Source organism: Nicotiana tabacum, chromosome 9 (genome assembly GCF_000715075.1).
Source record: "Nicotiana tabacum cultivar K326 chromosome 9, ASM71507v2, whole genome shotgun sequence".
Taxonomy (NCBI): Eukaryota; Viridiplantae; Streptophyta; class Magnoliopsida; order Solanales; family Solanaceae; genus Nicotiana; species Nicotiana tabacum.
The window spans coordinates 98796355-98804123 of record NC_134088.1 but is presented as its reverse complement, the minus strand read 5'-3'; positions in this window follow the sequence as shown (position 1 = coordinate 98804123).

Below are 7769 nucleotides of genomic sequence, written 5' to 3'. Positions count from 1 at the left end.
GGCTATGCACAGATTGTTATGATGTTCGTGCGTTGTTACCGTATTGTATTGTTGTAAATGGTAGGTTGCTTGTTTATGGATCACGACAGTGAATGGCTAGGGAAAAATAATCTTGAAGAGGCTTAGAGTTGGTGGCAATTTACCCGTTCGGGTGCTACAAAGATGGATTATGATTTGAGGCAGTATTTTGGCAGCAAAAGAGGAGGAAGGACATGGTGGGAGGTGTCCCATAGTGGTTTAATTTCTAGAAGGTCAAGTGTGAACAACGGAGGTCGAGAAGTTGCTTAAGGAGATGGTTTAACCGAAGTGGGAGTGACAGAGTCGCATATGGATTCTATGGTAGGATAGCCACGTGCCTTGAGAAAGTTTAGAGCGATTTGGGAGTCATGGTGGAAAGTGACTAGGTCAACGGATTTTATTTGGGATGGAGGCTACTGTACTGAGGAAGATTGAATATGGCATAAAGGAGTTTTCTTGAAATGAAGAGGGGTGTGAAAACTTGATTATTGTTTTGGATGCAACATGACTTTGAGTTTAGAATGTATTGTCAGACTTTCAGTTGATGTCAATGGGGAAGCAGGCTTATACAGCCGGTGGACAAGCATGGGCTCAGGAGGGTTTACTGATTTCGTAGTTGTCGTACCCAGTGCAATATCGTTGGAAAATGTCGGTATGGAATTCCACAGGTGGGTTATCTCCTGTGAGCAGGTTAACAGTTGCGTGATTTTGATGAAGTTTCTATGAAGAGTGGGTTATCTCCTGTGAGCAGGTTAGCGGTTGCGTGATTTTGATGAAGTTTCTACGAAGAGTTCTACCTACTACCCGATAGAGGGTCGAACATATGATTGTGGCTAATAATTCGGAATGTTCATGAAAAGTTTGACAAGGGACTATGAGAAATTTGGTGAGTTGACGGTGCGAGATCATGGTAATTGAGAAGGAGAAATCTTTGTGGGTTCTACATTATGTGATGGTAGCTTAAAGCTAAGTGGGGAAGCCCACCATCTACGATTGGATCGTGTGGTTATCTGCTTGTGCGATTTCTGGTTATCGGTGCATTGATGGATTATTTATGAGTAAGAAAAGAAAACATCAGGGGTAATTCAAGCAAAGGACTGGATGAATGTGTGCTCTATTTTGCCTTATCAATTCATGTGCAGGTTTTGGGAAGACTCATAGTTTATGCTTCTTGTGGATGTGATGTACAAGAAAAATAATTTATTCGATTACTTCTTTGGGTGAATCTCAACAGTGGTTCTAATGGGTTCGTTATATGGTTGAAGACCAGGATTTTGCAGCAGAGAATGAAGAATACTTGGGGAATTTTCTATATTATCATCGGGTATGTGGGGCAGTATTGGAAAAATAGGAGAAAAAGTTTCGGATTCGCGGAAGGTCTTTCAGAATGGGTGTACCAGTTTGAGATGCTATTATGCGCATGAGGGGGGTATGCGATGGTTCATGGGTATTGAGACGATGTGGTCTCGTGAATTGGGTCACTTAGGAGGAGTGTTGTTGAGTTTTGTTATGTTCTCTAATGGAGCTATAATTATCAGGTCAAGAGTAAATTGAAAGAAGTGGGGTCGGGTAGTAATGGTTTGAATCAGCATGATTATGGCAATGTTTAGTTCCTTCGGTGCATAAGTTATACAGGTGGTTGGTGGTTGTACGTGCGGGCTTGACAGGCACCATAATTTGATTGATTTGGGAGGTATTTGATTCTAATGGCTTTGTTATTTGTATATGGATCCCGGAAGAGTTATGGACCATGACTTGAGGTTTTTATTTTCTGCGGTTATGGGGATTCAGTTGCGTGTTGCAATGGTTCTTCTGAAATGAGTTAAGTGAAAGGTTTCTAGCCAATGAAGTGTCTATTCTACAAGTAGTTCAGGGGTTATGATGAATTCTTGTACTCTCGTGTAGCGGCATGACAGGTGCAGTGAGCGGCATGGGAATTAGAAGTTGAGGATCAAGGTTGCGGCTCGGTGCATGAGCTCGGATGGGTAGGGGAGAATTCAGGTGTTCAGAGTAAGCTGGCATTATCTCAGTGTCACCTGAGAATGGTGTTCTGTGGAAGAGGCATTGTGTATTAATTTGCAGATTCTTGATTTGCACTACAAAATTGTACGGTTGGAGGTGTGGATGTGCAGACTATGCTACCTGGTGTGGAAGGTCGTGGGAGTATAACCCACGGGAATACCGTATAAGTGTAACATGTTAGTCACTTGATTGTTAAGGATTGAAATCAAGTATGAAGATCATGGTACTATCGCTAATGTGAGAGTTTATGCCTGGAAGGCATTCTATTCGTTGGTTGTGGACTGCGGGGGTTCGTTCCGGATTGGACGACTGCTCGTGCGTGTCATGAATAGGGCCATTGTGGATCCTTGGAAGGTTGTGGACCAGTATGGTATGATCAGAATCGGGTTGAGGACCGTTTGTGGATTTTCTCAATCTTTCTGACTTGCTCCTGCGAAACCAAGGTCGTAATATGAATGTGTGCTCTACGTCAAGTCAGATGTGTTCATTCGGCCTAGCATTGCTTACGGAGGAGTCTTCGGGCATTGGATGTTATTCCAGTCGCCAGCTATTCCATGTAATACTCTATTGTGCCAGGTGGGTTGTGGGACGACTTGATTATTCGCATGTGTGTTGTGATCCAGCGTATCTTGTTGTGTTATATGAGATGGATGGCTCTCGAGATGCAGGTCATTTATTTCACCTTAGTCGTGCTTGGGTTTTGTAGCGTATGACGCTATCTGTCTCCCCAAGGTTGTATTATGCACATGGCATGTTTGTGGTCGATATTCGGGAATTTCATAAGTATAAGAATTACGACTGATGGGTGTTTCCTTGTTGGTTATTTTGTGTATAGGATGGCATGCCGCCACAGGTATGTTGTTTGGATCGTGTTGCACGCCGCAACGGTATCATGTGTGGATCGAGTTGCACGCTGCAACAATGAGATGTTGAGTATGGTTCCCTATACTTATTTCTGTGTATTTTGTTTCTCATTCACTGAGAAAGGTTCATAGCATATTTTTGGCTGTTTTATTTGTTACGTGAGTGGGTAATTCCTTATCGGAGTTCATTCTTCCTTTGAGTCATATTCGAGTTGTAGCTTGTTGGCGTTTGATGGCATTGTATGAGATTTTAGACGGTGTTAGAGGTGGCTTATTGCCCGAGCAGCTTGTACGGGGTGAGACGAGGTTATTGGACCTGAGATCGGCGCGATCGGATTTAAGTAGGGTATATTAAAGAGAAAATATCGTTATTCAGTTCAGAATGAGATAACGGTTCTTGTTAGGTGAAGAGACTCAATGAATTATCATTTTGGCAGGTGGTTATGAGTACACATCTCTTTTGTCGTGGCGGTATTGCAAGAGTTGGAACAGGGCTTACATGTATTATGAGGCGTATTGCGGGCATTGGATTCATGAAATTATAGCTATTGTGGTCGAAGAATGTTATTATGGGCATGTGAATTATGTGGTGCGTGGTGTGATTTCTGCAAAGGTGTATGATCATGTTTTGGTACAGTGTGTAGTGATTGATGCAGTGTTCGTATGTTAGAATCGGGTCTCATGGAGAATTTCATATTTTGGAAATTGGTTATAAGGCTTGTTTGCTAAGGTTATAGGAGGGATCTTCAGTCTGGCTCGAGCTAATGTGCTCACATGGGTTATGGTGGCACGGGCAGGTGTACGAGGTGTTAAACAGTGATTTTGGACAACTCCGGAATAGTTCTTGGCATATTCGAAGACGAACGTATGTTTAAGTGGGAGAGAATATAATGATGCGACCTGTTGTTTTGATCTCTAGCGCGTCACTCGGCGGTTTGAGGCCTTGGGTAGCTTCACTTCTTGTTTTATGACTTGTACGCGTATTCGGAATAGGATTTCGGGAAGTTCAGAGTTGATTCAGATGAAAAATTCTAATTGCGGAAGCTTTAAGTTGGAAGAATTGATTAATGTTTGACTTTTGAGTAAACGACCTCGGAATCTGGATATAAAGGTTCCAATAGGTTCGTATGATGATTTCGGGCTTGGGCATATATTCAGGTTGAGTATTGGGTCGCCCGGGAGCATTTCAGTGCTTACTGTGGAAAGTTGGCATTTTTAAGGTTTAAGAATTTCCTAAGTTTGGTTTGAGGTGGACTTTGGTGATATCGATGTCCATTTGGGGTTTCGAGTCTTGGAATAGGGTTGTATCGTGATTAGTGACTTGTGCGTAAATTTTGGCCTCATTCCGGAATGATTTGATATGATTCGGACGCGTTCGTCGAAGTTTAAAAGTTTGAAAGATGAAAGGAAGATTTTTATCGTCGATTCATGATTTTTATGTTATTTGGGGCGTTTCGCGCCTTTGGATAAGTTTGTATAAGGTATTGGTACTTGTTGGTATGTTTGGAAGTGGTCTCGAGTGGATCGGGTGAGTTTCGGGGTGGTTTCGAACCGTTTCTAGGCCATTTTTAATTGCTAGTTTTTGGCTATAACAATGTGCATCGCGGACATTGGATCGCGTTCGCGAAGAGCAAACTGGGAGAAATGGGTCTGTGAATCGCGTTCAGGGAGACAGATTTGCGTTTGCGAAGAAGAAATTTCTGCTATACATGGCTGACTTTGGAAGCTCATATCTTAGGGTGTGAGCACCTAATTTTTGACTATATTTGAATTTTTATCACCTTCTACTACGTAAATATTTTCAGAAACTTAATATATATATATTTTTTGCTTTGTTACATTTTTTTAGGATAAAGATTAATAATAATTTAAAAGGTCAATTATTACTATTAGTATTATTTTTATTTTTGTTTTTATTTTTATTTTTAAATAAAATGAATTAAAAAACCGAAAAAAAATGATTAATTATTTTTTAAAAAATAATTTCGGATGTGAATTAAAAAATAGTAAAAGTAGAAATATAAAATTAAAAAGTAAAAGTAAAAGTAGGTGGAAATTGTTTAATAAAAAAAAGTAAAATAATGTGGAAATTTAAAAAATAAAAAGTAAAAGAAAGTTGGAATTAAAAAATAAAAGTAAGGGTAGCGGAAAATTAAATAAAAAAGTAAAATTAAGTGGAAATTAAAAAAAAAAGAAAAGTAAAATAAGTGGGAGATAAAAAAGAAAAGTATAAAAGTGGGAATTTAAATATAACAAAAGTAAAAAAGTAAGAAATTTAAAAAAAAAAAAGGAAAGGAAAGTGGGGAATTATTTTTTTTATTTTTTTTTAAAAAAATGAGAAGTGGGAATTCTTTTTAATTAAAAAATAATAATAAAATAAATCAGAAAAGTTTCAAAAAATTTTCTATAAATAGAAGAGAAATGTGAGGAGGAAAAAAGAGAGAGAGAAAAAAAAAATAGGGAGGAAGGAATTGAGAGAAATTTATTTTCTTCTTCTAGGATAAGGAAATTTCTACTCGTGTCATTCTTTCTTCGTCTTTCTTTCAAAAAATCCTGCAAAATCACCCCCCAAAAAATAGCTTTAAACCCAGCAAAAACAAGCCACTAAATCACCGGTCTTGCAAGGTCGATCGGGGTTGCAAGTCGCGATATGTTGTTCGAGGTTTCGTGGCCGGTGAAAGCTCCAGTCAACACTTGTCGAATTGTTTAGCGCTCTTGTAATTTTATCTCTGTTAATTTATATCAAAGGTCTGTTATTTCCCTTTCTTCACTGATTATAATTGTCCATTTACCTTCTTGTTTATTGGTGTGATTATTGGGTAGCATGAAGTAGTAGTTCACTCTATTGATATTTGGATCATTTGAATCTGATTGTTTCCTTGTTCATATGTTTAATGGACCATGATGTTAATTTTAGAGCTGCAAAGTTTTGTTCTGAGTTGATTTAACCGGATAAAGGGTCTATTGAATCACTGTAATTTGGCTTGTTTACTAATTTTGTTCATGAGATTGTGGTGTCATTAGTTTTGTTTAAGAAATGTACAGAATATGGGATAATGGGTTGGATAATTTGCTTGGGCCACGATTTATTTCTAAGAAAATTGATTTTTGGGCTGTTGGAGAAGAAAAGATTTTGGGCCAAAAGATTTAGTCTCATCAGGCCCAAAGTAATAAATAACATAGCTGGCCCATCTTTCTCTAAACTAGCTCACTTTTCTATAAATAATAAATCCAATTCTTCGACAAATAATTACATATCTTATGACCTTACAATAATCTCAAAATTAGTAATTGAATAATATTCGAACATCGTAGCTTGCTTTAGGCGCGATTAATAATAAATTATTATGACTGTGAGTACGGTTTCCGTGGCATGGTCACGATACGTAATCCCCAATTCGAGTGTGCGTTTCACGTGACTCGACCACAACTTCAAACAATAATAAATAAAATTAATTGCGTTGTAGATTACGGGTGCGTTTCACGTGACGCAATTTGCGATGTGTATAAACAACGAGCGTACGACAACGTAACTCGTCTAATATTAATTCCACAAAAGTTTAAAATGCAGTAATGTAATAAAAGCGGTAAAAGGAATAAAAATGCACATATAGGTTTAAAACATGTATTAAATCAAATAACTAGACCAATTATTAATAGTTGAGCAACCGTACTAAAATCACGGAACTCGGGAGTACCTCACACCTTCTCTCGGGTTAACAGAATTCCTTACCCGGTCTTTTGTGTTCGCAGATCGTAAATAAGAGTTATTTTTTCTCGATTTGGGATTCTAAAATAAATCGGTGACTTGGGACACCATAAATTATTCCAAGTGGCGACTCTGAATTAAATAAATAATCCCATTTCGAATAATGTCACTTTAATTGGAAAAACTCCCTTATCCCTTACCCTCCCGGGAAAAAGGAGGTGTGGCAGCTCTGGCAACTCTGCTAGGGAAAAGAACCCAGAATCTTTGGTTCATGGTTCAGAATTCGAGCTTAGAATAGCTGTTATACTTGGCTTTTATTTATTATCTGATTTTTACTTGTTTGAGCCTAATGTGCTAAATGTCGCTTTTTACCGCTTTTATATTGCTTGAACTGTATATAAACTGATACTAAACCCTCTTCTCTTTGAGTCTTCTAAATCTTCTGGGAAGCGTGCGCTTCGCGTGACTTCTTTTCTTTTAGAATCATACCCCTAATTTTAGAACGAGGATCAGACAAGTTGCAAAGCCAGTGAAGCTTCTGTATTCCCGGTACGCTGACCCCCTCGCCCCCCCCCGGCTCGAGTAGTCTGCTCGGATAAGCCAGGTCTAGAACAACACACCCAGGATCTAAACCTAGAATAATATAGCCTCATGCTGGATCCCTAGTAGGAATGTTTATTTGCATCACGTGCATTTGACTTTGGGGACTCAACATGGGTTGGATCCATCTAGGACAGGTGTACCCAATATAAAAGACCATCCTGATGCATTTTACGTGCTACTTGTGCATATGTTTGTTTCGACTTGCATATTGACTGGCTTCTAGAATAGGGAAAGGGAACCAAGAAAAAACAAAGAGTGAAGTAGGAAAAAAAAATTACACGGTTTTGAAAATCCAGGTATTTGAAAAGTACTGAAACTCTGCCGAAATTTTGAAAAAAAAAATATCATTTTCAAAATAAGTCGTATTTTCCTATTGCACCGAAACCTACAGAACTACGCGGGTCTGATTCTCACCGGATGTGAGATACGTAGGCAATCCCTATCAGGTCCGGCCATATTTTTTCAAAATTAACCAAAATAAGAACCTTTTGAAACATGATCATCACTCGTGGCCGTTCTTGTCAAAATAGCCTTAAAATATTTTTCTGGAGCGC